Below are 16,405 nucleotides of genomic sequence, written 5' to 3'. Positions count from 1 at the left end.
GGGGGGGGGGACGTCGGGGTCATCGGCAACGGCGGAGGAGGCAGGGATCGGCAGGAAGTGGTGGAGCAGGAGTCAGCGGAGGAAGTTCATCACTCTGTGTCCATCCACCGAGTCGACCGAAGCAGAACGGAAGCACCAGTAAGTTTCTGATAGTGCACAGGAGTGTGAAAAAAAATTGGACCAATGGCCCTTTAGCTCACTGGCTAAATTAAAAACTTTGGGAAATGTATCCAGATCCATTTAATCTCACCCAGTTCTGTGTATTCATTCTATTACAGAAATAGCCCGTGTTTTGGTCATATTCCAATCAGATCTGTAAAAAGTTAAAAGTCCAACTTGATATCATTGATACTGATTTATTGGATCAGTCCACTTCCTATCTGTTAGAATGGGAACATTTTTCAAAGTCGCACCAAATCCAGAATCAGATCCAGATCCAAATAATTTCACTAACTTTTGTTGACATCATTATAAAGAAGGTATATCCCAAGTTTGAAGTCAATTTGAATTGTAGTTTCGGAGAAGAAGACGATTGAAATTTTTGTAATGGACGACAGACGACGACAGACGACGACAACGACGACGACGACGACGACGACAGACGACGACAGACGACGACGGCCCCGGAGGCCGCATGACGACAATAGCTTACCGCCTGTCGGCCGGTAAGCTAAAGAGGTGCACAAGTACGTATCTGCACAGGAGTGTGAAAAGGTGATGGAATGTGAGTACAGACTCACGTTGAAGCAGATGTTCACCAGGAACACAAACATGACAGTCGGGAGCCAAAGTCTCAAAAATGGGTTGAACTTGACATGGTCTGCCATACTTTTTATTTGTGTTTTTTTTTTGTTAATTTTGATCCTAAGGACCAATAATTGGAGGGTCTGCTCTGCTGGAAACATTGCGAAAAAAACTATGGTCTTATTAGTGTATGTACCCCTCATTTTTTGATATAAAATTTGGGAAAATGACAATTTTCCTTCAATCGTCTGTGGGCTGGGTAAGCTGTGAATAAATGCATTCCAGATGCAAACACACATGGTGACAACCTTCAATGAAAATAATTGTCAAAACACATTTCTGCATGATTTTGGCTCAATTTAATGCAAAATTTTTTTTGGCATTTTCTCACTTTTTTTCCAATATTTTCAACTTTACTTCATTGGCAATCAACTATTCCCCCAAGTTCTGACATCAGCCAATATGCCATTCTTTTCACCAAACAAATACTCATACTACTGAAAAAATGATTCAAATCCAACCAAAATCAATAGATCTGTGATGATTTATCTACTAGTTGGCAATACAGGCCCAGAACTTCAATAGAATTTTAAGCTACTAAAATTCCCAAATACATCCTGGATATTTACCACAGTTAATGTATGAGTCTGTGGGTCAGCTGTTTGTCCCAGGGCTGTTTCGCTCTGTGAACTGTGAGGGGAAACTCTGGGAACACAGCCCAGTTCTTCTAACAGATGCTGCTGTGTCTGAGGATGGAGCTGCACAACGCCAGCCTAACCCTGAACCAGCCTAACTCTAACCCTGACCCTGACCCTAACCCTGACCCATACCCACTCTGACCCTGACCCACTCTAACCCTGACCCTAACCCTGACCCACTCTAACCCTGACTCTGACCCTGACCCACTCTAACCCTGACTCTGACCCTGACCCACTCTAACCCTGACTCTGACCCTGACCCACTCTAACCCTAACCCTGACCCACTCTAACCCTGACCCTAACCCTGACCCACTCTAACCCTGACCCTGACCCACTCTAACCTGAACCCTGACCCTGACCCTAACCCTAACCCTGACCCACTCTAACCCTGACCCACTCTAACACTGACCCTGACCCTGACCCACTCTAACCCTGACCCTGACCCTGACCCACTCTAACCCTGACCCTGACCCTAACCCTAACCCACTCTAACCCTGACCCTAACCTGACCCTAACCCTGACCCACTAACCTGACTCTGACCCTGACCCACTCTAACCCTGACCCACTCTAACCTGACCCTGACCCACTCTAACCTGAACCCGGACCCTGACCCTAACCCTACCCTGACCCACTCTAACCCTGACCCACTCTAACCCTGACCCTGACCCACTCTAACCCTAACCCTGACCCTAACCCTGACCCACTCTAACCCTGACCCTAACCCTGACCCTAACCCTGACCCACTCTAACCCTGACTCTGACCCTGACCACTCTAACCCTGACCCTAACCCTGACCCACTCTAACCTGACCTAACCCTGACCCACTCTAACCCTGACCCTAACCCTGACCCACTCTAACCCTGACCCTGACCCACTCTAACCTGAACCCTGACCTGACCCTAACCCTAACCCTGACCCACTCTAACCCTGACTCTGACCCTGACCCACTCTAACCCTGACCCACTCTAACCCTGCCTGACCCACTCTAACCTGAACCTGACCCTGACCCTAACCCTAACCTGACCCACTCTAACCCTGACCCACTCTAACACTGACCCTGACCCACTCTAACCCTGACCCTGACCCACTCTAACCCTAACCCTGACCCTGACCCACTCTAACCCTGACCCTGACCCTAGCCCTGACCCACTCTAACCCTGACCCTAACCCTGACCACTCTAACCCTAACCCTGACCCTGACCCACTCTAACCCTGACCCTAACCCTGACCCACTCTAACCCTGACCCTGACCCTAACCCTGACCCACTCTAACCCTGACCCTAACCCAACCCTAACACTGACCTGACCCTAACCTAACCCTGACCCACTCTAACCCTGACCCACTCTAACCCTGACCCACTCTAACCCTGACCCTAACCCTAACCCTGACCCACCTATAGCCCTGACCCTAACCCTGACCCTAACCCTGACCCTAACCCACCCTAACCCTGACCCTAACCCTGACCCACTCTAACCCTGACCCTAACCCTGACCCACTCTAACCCTAACCCTAACCCTAACCCTGACCCACTCTAACCCCGACCCTAACCCTGACCCTGACCGTAACCCACCCTAACCCTAACCCTCCCTTACCCTGACCCTGACCGTAACCCACCCTAACCCTAACCCACCCTAACCCTGACCCTAAGGGCTTAAAGGCTCCACACATCTGACCTTTGGTCTTGTTTTTCTTGTTCATTTCAGGTTATAGTTCTGTGGTAGCAGACAGCACAGCAGACTCCACCCTCAGCAGTGCCAGCCAATCACAAAGCAGCCAACCCCCCAGTCTGACCTCTACAGCCAATCAGCTGTGAGTACAGGCAGTGAACTAACAGGAGAACAGAAATGAAAAACACTTCAATGGGATAGAACTGGTGTTCAGATCACACTGAACCCTAACCCTAACTCACCTTAAACCCTAACCCACCCTAAAACCTTACCCTAACCCACCTTAAACCCTAACCCACCTTAAAACCCTAACCTTAACCCACCTTAAACCCTAACCACCAAACCCTAACCCACCATATAACCCTAACCCACCTTAAAACGCTAACCCTAACCCTAACCCACCAAAAAACCCACCTTAAAACGCTAACCCTAACCCACCTTAAACCCTAACCCACCCTAAAACCCTTACCCTAACCCACCTTAAACCCTTACCCTAACCCACCTTAAACCCTAACCCACCTTAAAACCCTAACCTTAACCCACCTTAAACCCTAACCCACCTTAAAACCCTAACCCACCTTAAAACCCTAACCCACCATAAACCCTAACCCTCATTAAAACCCTAAACCTAACCCACCTTAAAACCCTAACCCACTTTAAACCCTAACCTGACCCACCTTAAACCCTGACCACTTAAAATCCTAACCCACCATAACCCTAACCCTGACCCACCTTAAACCCTGACCCACCTTAAAACCCTAACCCTGACCCACCTTAAACCCTAACCCACCTCAAACCCTGACCCACCTTAAAACCCTTACCCTAACCCTGACCCACCTTAAACCCTGACCCACCTTAAAACCCTAACACACCTTAACCCTAACCCTGACCCACTCTAACCCTAACCCACCTTAAACCCTGACCCACCTTAAAACCCTAACCCACCCTAACCCTGACCCACCTTAAACCCTGACCCACCTTAAAACCCTAACCCATCTTTAACCCTAACCCTGACCCACCTTAAACCCTAACCCACCTTAACCCTGACCCACCTTAAAACCCTTACCCTAACCCTGACCCACCTTAAACCCTGACCCACCTTAAAACCCTGACCCACCTTAAAACCCTAACCCACCTTAAACCCTGACCCACCTTAAACACTAACCCACCTTAAACCCTGACCCACCTTAAAACCCTAACCCTGACCCACCTTAAACCCCGACCCACCTTAAAACCCTAACCCATCTTTAACCCTAACCCTGACCCACCTTAAACCCTAACCCACCTCAAACCCTGACCCACCTTAAAACCCTGACCCACCTTAAACCCTGACCCACCTTAAAACCCTAACCCACCTTAAACCCTGACCCACCTTAAACCCTGACCCACCTTAAACCCTAACCCACCTAAAACCCTAACCCACCTTAAACCCTGACCCACCTTAAAACCCTAACCCACCTTAAACCCTGACCCACCTTAAAACCCTGACCCACCTTAAAACCCTAACCCTGACCACTTAAACCCTAACCCACCTTCAACCTTAACTCTAACCCATCTTAAACCCTGACCGCCTTAAACCCTAACCCCCTTAAACCCTGACCCACCTTAAAACCCTAACCCACCTTAAACCCTGACCCACCTTAAAACCCTGACCCACCTTAAAACCCTAACCCTGACCCACCTTAAACCCTAACCCACCTTCAACCTTAACTCTAACCCATCTTAAACCCTGACCAGCCTTAAACCCTAACCCACCTTAAACCCTGACCCACCTTAAACCCAAACCCACCTTAAACCCTAACCCACCTTAAAATCGTAACCCTAACCCACCTTAAACCCTAACCTACCTTAAATCTTCACCCTAACCCACCTTAAACCCTGACCCACCTTAAACCCTAACCCACCTTAAAACCCTAACCCCAACCCTGACCCACCTTAAACCCTAACCCACCTTAAACCCTGACCCTCCAGTCTAAATCTCAGATCCACAGTTCACTGTCTGTCTAAGGCTAACTGTGTGTGTTTATCCTGTCCACTGTTCCCAGTATGGACACTGGTCCCAGTTTACTGGGCTGCCTCAGCTTCTCCTCCTCCTCTCCTTCACCCTCCTCCTACAGCGAGGCCAAAACTGGCAACGGTGTCAGCCTGATGAACGGACCACTATCCTACACACAGTCCACCGACAGCAGCAAGGTGAGAACCACACCCTGACCCCACCCCTAACCAAGACCCCACCCCTAAACCCTGACCCCACCCCTAACCAAGACTCCACTCCTAACCCTGACCCCACCCCTATCCAAGACTCCACCCCTAACCCTGACCCCACTCCTAACCAAGACCCCACCCCTAACCAAGACCCTAACTCCACCCTTTATCGTGGTCTGTGGGCTGGGCTTCAGAACCCCAGCGCAGGCATCTGCTTCCCTCAGTTTTCCCATGAGTCTCCTTGTTTGTGCATCAGGTCCAGGAGCCTCTGAGCAGCCTGAAGGCCATGACCGAGCGAGCAGCACACGGTTCAGGGAGAGAGGGGGACAGCACTGCCCTGCACCTGACCCCAGGTAACCCACCTGCACATCTGCACCTCACCCCAGGTAACGCACCCGCACCCGCACACCTGCACCCCACCCCAGGTAATGCTCCCGCACATCTGAACCTCACCCCAGGTAATGCACCCGCACATCTGCACCTCACCCCAGGTAACGCTCCCGCACATCTGAACCTCACCCCAGGTAACGCTCCCGCACATCTGCACCTCACCCCAGGTAACGCTCGCCGCACATCTGCACCCCACCCCAGGTAACGCACCCGCACATCTGCACCCCACCCAGGTAACGCACCCGCACATCTGCACCCCACCCCAGGTAATGCTCCCGCACATCTGCACCCCACCCCAGGTAACGCACCGCACATCTGCACCTCACCCCAGGTAACCCACCTGCACATCTGCACCTCACCCCAGGTAACGCACCCGCACATCTGCACCCCACCCCAGGAAACCCACCAGCACATCTGCACCTCACCCCAGGTAACGCACCCGCACATCTGCACCCCACCCCAGGTAACGCTCCCGCACATCTGCACCTCACCCAAGGTAACGCACCCGCACATCTGCACCCCACCCCAGGTAACGCTCCCGCACATCTGCACCTCACCCCAGGCAAAGCTCCCGCACATCTGCACCCCACCCAGGTAACGCACCCGCACATCTGCACCCCACCCCAGGTAACGCCCGCACATCTGCACCCCCACCCAGGTAACGCACCCGCACATCTGCACCCCACCCCAGGTAACGCTCCCGCACATCTGCACCTCACCCCAGGTAACGCACCCGCACATCTGCGCATGCCCAGACACATCTGCACACCTGTATATCCTGCTAGTGCACACTGCTCTCACTGAGGTCCTTTTTAGTCCAAACTCCACCCACAGCTGACACTCCACCCCTTCTAAACGTAGACCGTCTCACTCATGACTGGTGTTCCCTAAATATTTTTGGTTCGGGTCTAAACTGGACTCATCTACACCAGGGTGCGTCTCTGTCTCCTCAGACATCTTCCCCGGCTCCACTGCCCCCCCCGCCCCCCCCTCGGCGCCTCAGCCCTCGCTGTCCGAGGTCAGCGTCCCGCCATCGCTGGGGGTCTGCCCGTTGGGTCCAGTTCCCCTGTCCAAAGACCAGGTCTACCAGCAGGCCATGGAGGAGGCGGCGTGGACACACATGCCCCACCCATCGGACTCAGAGAGGATCAGGTTCAAGAGTCTTTAGTTTGTACCAGAAGTTCTTCAGGAGGAAAGGGTCCAACACCAGGGAGTCTATACTGAGGGGATCTGTGCACAGGGAGTCTATACTCAGGAGGTCTATACTCAGGGGGTGTACTCAGGGGGTCTATACTCAGGGTCTATACTCAGGAGGTCTATACTCAGGGGGTCTATACTCAGGGGGTCTGTACTCAGGGGGTCTATACTCAGGAGGTCTATACTCAGGAGTCTATACTCAGGGGGTCTGTACTCAGGGGGTCTGTACTCAGGAGGTCTATACTCAGGAAGTCTATACTCAGGGGGTCTGTACTCAGGAGGTCTATACTCAGGGGGTCTATACTCAGGGGGTCTGTACCAAGTTTATTATCGTTAACGAAAACGAACGAAATGACGAAAACTAAAATTGAAAAAACATTTTCGTTAACTGAAATTAATAAAAACTCTGATTAAAAGAAAAAAACGATAACAAACTGAAACTGTATCGTGAGCTTACAAAACTAACTAAAACGTAAAAAATTATGGATACAATTCCCTTCGTTTTCGTCTCTGTCAATGTCGGATTGATATGAAATTGATTTATTTGGCTCCAGCAGTTTGAGCTGGTGACAACATACGACACTTCCCAGTCTGTCATGTCTGGTCACTGGTGGTTTCCAGTTGTCTTCTGGTCCCCACTCTACCTGGAACATACAGACTAAAGCTGGGACAAAGCAGCACAGTCCTATCTGGGGTTTACTGTAGTGATACATGAGTCGGGTTTTTTTTTTTTTTTTTTTTTTGGCGTACCGTGTGTGTGCGCGTGAGTGACAGAGACAGAGCAGAGCTAAATGACAGTCAGTGTTGAACTAGCATCCAGGTTAAAACTGGAGAGTTTATCACCATGAAAAGGCCTTCCAATCCCTGAACTGCACAGTTTAGAAGAGGAGAAAAGAGGAGGATGAAAACTAATCCAATTACAGAGGTATGGAACCTGTTAGAATGTTAAAAAACGTTTGATGTTACTAGCTACAGCTAGCTGAACTGAACTGAAGCAAAGTTGGCTAATAATGGAACTGGAGATGATTAAGAGATGAGATATCTGCTAAGGTGTGGTTTACTGATGAGGAACTGGGTTATATATGTTTATAAGTGGTTTATATATGTTTCTGTCTGCTTTAACTGCTGGGTAGCTGGTTTATAATAGGTTCCTATCTGCTTTAACTGCTGGGTAGCTGGTTTATATATGTTCCTATCTGCTTTAACTGCTGGGTAGCTGGTTTATAATATGTTCCTATCTACTTTAACTGCTGGTTAGCTGGTTTATATATGTTTCTGTCTGCTTTAACTGCTGGTTAGCTGGTTTATAATAGGTTCCTAGCTTTAACTGCTGGTTAGCTGGTTTATATTGTTTCTGCTTTAACTGCTGGTTAGCTGGTTTATAATAGGTTCCTATCTGCTTTAACTGCTGGTTAGCTGGTTTATAATATGTTCCTATCTGCTTTAACTGCTGGTTAGCTGGTTATATATGTTTCTATCTGCTTTAACTGCTGGGTAGCTGGTTTATAATATGTTCCTATCTGCTTTAACTGCTGGTTAGCTGGTTTATATATGTTTCTATCTGCTTTAACTGCTGGTTAGCTGGTTTATAATAGGTTCCTATCTGCTTTAACTGCTGGTTAGCTGGTTTATATATGTTTCTGTCTGCTTTAACTGCTGGTTAGCTGGTTTATAATAGGTTCCTATCTGCTTTAACTGCTGTTAGCTGGTTTATAATAGGTTCCTATCTGCTTTAACTGCTGGTTAGCTGGTTTATAATATGTTCCTATCTGTTTAACTGCTGGTTAGCTGGTTTATATATGTTCCTATCTGCTTTAACTGCTGGGTAGCTGGTATAATATGTTCCTATCTACTTTAACTGCTGGTTAGCTGGTTTATATGTTTCTGTCTGCTTTAACTGCTGGTTAGTGGTTTATAATAGGTTCCTATCTGCTTTAACTGCTGGTTAGCTGGTTTATATATGTTTCTGTCTGCTTTAACTGCTGGTTAGCTGGTTTATAATAGGTTCCTATCTGCTTTAACTGCTGGTTAGCTGGTTTATAATAGGTTCCTATCTGCTTTAACTGCTGGTTAGCTGGTTATATATGTTTCTTTGCTTTAACTGCTGGTTAGCTGGTTATATATGTTTCTATCTGGTTTAACTGCTGGCTGCTTTGTGCATCTCCTCTCCTGCTTTGCACATCTTCGCATTGTTTCACGTAAGTGACATGTATGGATTGCACCCCAACTCAACCTGCTATAGGGAATTTAGACATTGTACGGTACATTGTGTCTCTGCTCAGTCCATGAGCCGCCCTAACCCGACCCCCAAATAAAGTGTCCAGGGTAACCCATATCCATGCCTCACTAATTTCTTTGAATAGGATGATGAGGAAGATAAAATATATGAAATAACTAAAACTAATACTAAAACTAAACTAAACTAAACTAAAACTAAGCATTCAGAAAAAAACGATAACTAATAAAAACTAACAAACCTGCTCTAAAAACTAATTAAAACTAACTGAATAAGAGAAAAAAAAGTCAAAACTAATTAAAACTAAACTATAATTAAAAATCCAAAACTATTATAACCTTGGTCTGTACTCAGGAGGTCTATACTCAGGTGTCTGTACTCAGGGTGTCTATCCTCAGGGAGTCTATACTCAGGGAGTCTATACTCAGGGGGTCTGTACTCAGGGGGTCTATACTCGGGGTCTGTACTCAGGGATTCTATACTCAGATGGTCTATCAGGAAGTCTATACTCAGGGCGTCTGTACTTAGGAGTCTGTACTCAGGGATTCTATACTCAGATGGTCTGTACTCAGGGGGTCTGTACTCAGGGGGTTTATACTCAGGAGGTCTATACTCAGGGATTCTATACTCAGATGGTCTGTAGTCAGGGGGTCTATACTCGGGGTCTGTACTCAGGGATTCTATACTCAGATGGTCTATACTCAGGAAGTCTATACTCAGGGGTCTGTACTCAGGGGGTCTGTACTTAGGAGTCTGTACTCAGGGATTCTATACTCAGGTCTGTACTCAGGGGGTCTGTACTCAGGGATTCTATACTCAGATGGTCTGTACTCAGGGGGTCTGTACTCAGGGATTCTATACTCAGATGGTCTGTACTCAGGGGGTCTATACTCAGGTCTGTACTCAGGGTGTCTGTACTCAGGGGTCTATACTCTGGGGGTCTGTATTCATGTCCTTTAATGTAGAACTGTGTTTTTTTTTTTTTGGGGGGGGGGGGGGGGGGTCTATAGAAGAACTGATGTTCACTGTGAGAACACATGAACACACACACACACACACACACACAGTGCTTGGTTGATCTTCCCTAAAAGGACAGAATTGTAGTTGAATTTAGTTTAAAATGATGTTGAATTTAAAATTGAAAACTCTCTCCTGACCAACATGAGGACGGTCTGAAACTGAAGCCAAACTGGGCTTGTCTAAAACACGTCTAAAAATCTGTTTGGATGAAAAAGTGCATTTGGGCACAGGCCCAACATTCCATCAGGGATTTGAACCAGTCCATTCCACAGGATCAGTGGACTGTCCCCCCAAAAAACCCTGCACTTGGAGGGTCCAAAAACTCCCCCCAAAAAAACCTGTGAACCAGGGGGTCCAGCAGTTAACCAGATAGAAACATACAAGTGCACATGGCACCAGGACACCCTAGACCAGAGGTCGATGATCGACTTCGTTGTCGTGTCATCAGACCTTTGACCCTGTGTTTTGGACAGGGTGAAGAGAGGGGCAGAGCTGTCAACCGATCACCACCTGGTGGTGAGTTGGATCCACTGGCGAAGGAGGGAGCCGGACAGACTGGGCAGGCTCAAACATGTCATCAGGGTCTGTTGGGAACGTCTGGCAGAGCCCAGTATCAGTGTGGTCTTCATTTCCCACCTCCGGGAGAGCTTCTCCCAGATCCCAGAGGAGGCTGGGGACATTGAGTCCGAGTGGACCATGTTCTCCACCTCCATTGTCGAAGCGGCTGCTCAGAGCTGTGGTTGCAGGGTCTCCGGTGCCTGTCGTGGCGGCAATCCCCAAGCCCGGTGGTGGACCCCCGGAAGTAAGGGATGCCGTCAAGCTGAAGAAGGAGTCTGATGGAGCCTTGTTGGCTCTTGGGACTCCAGAGGCAGCTGATGGGTACCGGCAGGCCAAGCGTGCCGCAGCCCGAGCAGTTGTGGAGGCAAAAACTCAGGTCTGGGTGGGGTTTGGGGAGGCCATGGAAAAGGACTATTGGTCGGCCTCGAGAAAATTCTTGCAAACCGTCCAGTGCCTCAGGAGGGGAAAGCAGTTCCCCACCAACACTGTTTACAGTGGAAGTGGGAGGAGCTGACCTCCACTGGGGATGTTGTCAGACGGTGGAAGGAATACTGGACTGGTCCATCACCAAGCTGAAGTCACCCAGGTGGTTGGATAGCTCCTCAGTGGCAGGGCACCGGGGGTGGATGAGATTCGCCCTGAGTGCCTTTTGGATGTGCAGGACTTTCTTGGCTGACACGTCTCTGTAACATCACGTGGCAGTCGGGGACAGTACCTCTGGATTGGCAGACTGGGGTAGTGGTCCCCCTTTTTAAGAAGGGGGACCAGAGGATGTGCTACAACCACGGGGGATCACACTCCTCAGCCTCCTGGAGAAAGTCTATTCTAGGTACTGGAGAGGAGGATCCGACTGATAGTCAAACCTCGGATCCAGGAGGAACAATGTGGTTTTCGTCCTGGTCGCAGAATGCTGAACCAGCTCTACACTCTCCATCGGGTGCTTGAGGGTCCATGGGAGTTTGCCCAACCAGTCCACGTGTTTTGTGGATCTGAAGAAGGCGTTCGACCATGTCCCTCGTGGTATCCTGTGGGTGTTGCTTCAGGAGTATGGGGTCCAGGGCCCTCTGCTGAGGGCAGTCCGGTCCTTGTATGACAGAATCAGGAGTATGGTTCGCATTGGCAGCAGTAAGTCAGACATGTTCCAGGTGCATGTTGGACTCCAGCAGGGCTGCCCTTTGTCACTGGTTCTATTCATTATTTTTATGGACAGTATTTCTAGGCGCAGCCAGGGGCCGGAGGGGGTCTGGTTTGGGGACCACAGGATTTCATCTCTGCTTTTTGCAGATGACGTTGTCCTGTTGGCCTCATCAAACCTGGACCTTCAGTATGTCCTGGGGTGGTTTGCAGCCCAGTGTGAAGTGAGTAGGATGAGGATCAACACCTCTAAATCCGAGGCCATGGTTCTGGACCAGTTAAAGGTGGTTTGCCCTCTCCAGGTTGGTAGGGAATCTTTACCCCAAGGGGAGTTTAAGTATCTGGGTCTGGTTCACAGTGAGGGAAGGATGGAGGTTCAGATTGACAGGTGGATGGGTGCAGCGTCTGCAGTGATGCAGTGCTTGTATGGGTCTGTTGTGGTTCAGAAGGAGCTGAGCCCAAAGGAGAAGCTCTGGATTTACCATCAGTCTACATCAAGCCCGGATTAACCATATGGGCAACTGGGCAATTGCCCAGGGGCCCGCGACCTCTGAAGGGCCCTGGGTAGCTCGGGCATAACGAAAATATCTGGTTATCTTTTGCTTATAAATGAAACTGTCCGCTGCCCGGAGCCATTGCACTGCACAGAAACCCTGCTCCTGCTGTCTGTGACCGTGAGCTGAGACCCTCTCCTCATTGGTCAGTCCAAAAAGCGAATCAGCGGTGACGCAAATCAACGTGCGTGCACTGAGCGGGATGTGAGACGTCAAGAACTACGCGACATACGCGAATCAAACATTGCAAACATGGAGAAGCAGCTAAGTGGGAAGTTTAGTATTGGTCAGATAAGTATTTCTTTGAGAGAAATTGACGGTTTTCCAGATGTTTATAGCAGTGGCGATTTCTCATAGACTGCAAGGGAAGCCCGGCTTCCCCTAAAATTATGAAAATTAAATGGTTAAATATGTACGGTTGTGTTGACATTTTATTGACTACAAATGTGTTAAAACACGTTCATCTCAAAGATGAGTTCGTTCAAATCAGCTTTATCACAAACCAACGGACGCGATGTTGGTCACTTCTCATACATTCCCGTTGCGCTGTTTACTCCTCCATCTCTGCTCAGTGCATTTGTCCGTAGACTGCGGGCTCTGGCTTCAACGGGACTGAATGGAACAGTTTTTTTCATTGCGTCAAAACTGGACGGTAATTGGATAAATGCCACGATGTTGTCCCGCCCCCGGACACCGGGTGTCTCTGCGGGTGAATGGAGCTGTGGGCGGAGCTCGAACGGGCTGGAGCTAGAATCCCACGTGCTGATTGGAGGATCGGTCGAAAGGCTGAATCCCGTTTGACTGACAGCTGTTTTCAGATCTACTCCTTCACTGACACAGTTCATTTTAATACCGTCACACATTCTGCTGGGAAATCAAGAGAGAAAGTACTACGAAATTACTCGTTCATTTTTTGCACTGTAAATAAAACACACTCATTGGACTTCCTTGTTTCAATTTAACATAGTTTCAGCGTTTTCTTGTTTCAGTTCCATAATTTAATCATTTCTTGTTCGAGTTTAATATCGTTTTGTAGATAGTTAAATCAATCAAACTGTCGGCTAGGTCGGAGTGAAAGGAGCATCTGTAGTTTAAAAAGGCTGAAGTCTGACACCCACAACACTGAGCCAAGGCAATCTAAGCAGCCTAGGTCTACTGGATATTGAGAGGACACTGGTCCAGTCCCTGAAAAAGACGCCTACTTGGTACGATAAGGTTACTGAGCATTTTCTTAATTCTTTTTTTTTTTTTTTTTTTTTTTTATGTAAGCAGACAGTGAGCTTCCCTGTCTAAAAGACGAGCAGCCGCACTGGTTATAGTATAGTATATGTAGTATTTAGTATTAAAATGTTTAACCCTTGCCTTGACATGCCTTGAATTGTGATGTGTTTTCTGTTTAAAAGTTAAACTGGGACCAAAATGTTTATTTTCAGATTATACTGTATATTTATTTTTTCCTTGTGGTGGCTCCATGAAAATGTTGAGATATGTTTATTGTTGAGAGAAAGCAGATTTCAAGATGTTTACATTGCACTTACTTTAACTCTCTTGTTGAATTCTGAGGTGACAAGGGGATTTCTGTTTAAAATTCATATCTGATTCTATCAGATTATGTTTGTGTTTTGTCTGTGGGCTTTTTCTGACGATTCAATACATTTGTGTTGGCAAAAAGTGTGTTAAATAAATACTGGATACTTTGGAAATGGTTTATTTATTTTTTGTGAAAATGGAGGACACTTCCCTCTCTTTCTAATGTAGTGGATCAATTTTAGATTATACTGATGATGATGTGTTTTGTTTTCATCATCATATGCAAGTGAGTGGCCTTGACAAGAGGCTATAGTGGTGCACTTATAGTTCTACGAGCATTTACACATTTGTACATCAAAATGCAATTGATAATAGTTAGATATTGGAGTATGGGGTATGTTTACATATATTCCTGGAATTTATTCTGTATTTTGCCAGATTATAGGGATCCTGGGGTTGTGATGATGGGGCCCTTGAATATTGTTGCCCAGGGTACAATGAAGTGTGTTAATCTGCCCTGGTCTACATTCAGACCCTCATCCATGGTCATGAGCTTTGGGTCAGGACCCAAAGGACCAGATCCAGGATACAAGCGGTCTAAATGAGTTTCCTCCATAGGGTGGGTGAGGTCACCCTTAGGGATAGGGGGAGGAGCTCAGTCACCAGGGAGGAGCTCAGAGTAGAGCCGCTGCTCCCCCACATCCAGAGGAACCAGCTGAGGTGGATCAGAAATCTGGTTCAGATCCTTCTGGACTCTTCCCTGGGGAGGTGTTCTGGGCATGTCCCACCGGGTGGAGACCTCGGGGAAGTCCTAGGACACGTTGGAGAGACTATGTCTGTGGGCTGGACTGGGAACGCCTCGGGGTCCCCCCGGAAGAGCTGGAGGAGGAGTCTGAGGAGAGGGAAACACATATATAAACCAGCTGTGAGTGCAGGTTATCACTCACTAGCCATGAGCCTCGGAGTTCTTCTTACGCGTCACGTATCAGTAAACAAAAGGGTCTTGAATCCAACGTTTGTGTTTGCGGTCTTTACTTAAAAACTTAGAATAATACAAACAAAAGATGAATTTCTAAATTAAATTACGCGGCAGTCAAAAGACTGTGATGCTCCAGCCTCAGGCTTCCGCTTCCGTTCCTTTTTCTTTATATTTATAATCTTTGCGGCCAATAGCATTGCATCACAAAATTATATCAAGACATACCATTACTACTCAACATTCATATAATATACATAAATTATTAATGATTAATCAAACCTAAATATAAATATGAGTTTTTAACTGAAACACAAAAAATGGCTCTAACACCAGCTAACCAGCAATTCACCGGATAGAAATGTACAAGTTTTAGGGTTAGATTACGTTTGATACTCAGTGGTTGATGTGAGTTTGGGGTTGATGTCTCTTTTTTGTGGACCTTGTCCTTGTCCTCTCTCTGGTCCTTGATCTTGTCTTCTTGTCCCTGTCCTCTCTCTGGTCCTTCCAGACAGTACCTGATGAGGAACCCCTGCCCCACCCTGCCCTTCCACCACCAGGTGCCGCCCCCCACTCGGACTCTGTGGACTTCTACCAGAGGCTGTCCACTGAACGCTCTTCTTCATCTTCTACTACCTGGAGGTCAGTTTCAGTTTCAGACAGTTTCAGACGGTTCTGCATGTGGACAATGATTAGAGACAAGTGTGGAAGGTGGACACCATCTGTAAAGCTGTGGACACTTCTGTCCCCAGTGTGTCCTCACTTATTAGTGCGTCTGTCTGTCTGTCCTCACTCTCAACGGACGAATGAGACTGAGGACACACTGTGGACAGAAGTGTCCCCTTCAGTCCCGTGTCCATGTCTCCTTTGTTTTCATATGTGTGTGTGTGTGTGTGTGTGTGCGTGTGCGTGTGTGCGTGTGTGTGTGTTCAGTTCACCGACCTTAATCCCACCCTTCTGCTTCTGGTTCTGCTCAGGGTACCAAGGCCCAGTATCTGGCAGCCAAAGCCCTGAAGAAGCAGTCGTGGAGGTTTCACACCAAGTACATGATGTGGTTCCAGAGACACGAGGAACCCAAGACCATCACTGACGAGTTTGAGCAGGTGGGTCCAGTTCACCGCACCAGAACCACAACCACAGCCAGAACCAGAACCACACACACAACTGACACCAATAAGTTTGAGCAGGTGGGTCCAGTTCACCGCACCAGAACCACAACCATACCCAGAACTGACTGTTGGTCCACAGTCCTCTGCAGCTGTTGGACTTTTAGTTTGACACACATTGAACAGATGAATTCTCTGTTAGTTTACAGTCCTGCTTTCAGATCTGAGTGAATCGACTGAACTCCTCTGGTTCTTCTGTGGTGAATCTACTGCCACGTTTCCACTGCGCGGTACTGGCTCGACTCGACTCAGCCTTTTTGCGTTTCCATTACTAAAAGGACCTGGAATCTGGTACCCGGTACTAGTTTTTTGGTCTCACCTCCGCCG

The 16,405-nt window shown here is 48.1% G+C and overlaps 1 pseudogene; it reads left to right on the top strand.

Annotated features, from left to right (window-relative positions):
- The window catches only part of LOC115416004 (CCR4-NOT transcription complex subunit 3-like), a 36,526-nt pseudogene extending 20,277 nt beyond the window's left edge, over positions 1–16,249 (top strand).
- Positions 16,250–16,405: the final 156 nt, after the last annotated feature.

The sequence above is a fragment of the Sphaeramia orbicularis genome, unplaced genomic scaffold (genome assembly GCF_902148855.1).
Source record: "Sphaeramia orbicularis unplaced genomic scaffold, fSphaOr1.1, whole genome shotgun sequence".
NCBI classification, from domain to species: Eukaryota; Metazoa; Chordata; class Actinopteri; order Kurtiformes; family Apogonidae; genus Sphaeramia; species Sphaeramia orbicularis.
The sequence above is the reverse complement of the archived record's forward strand: the minus strand, read 5'-3'. Positions and strand labels throughout refer to the sequence as shown.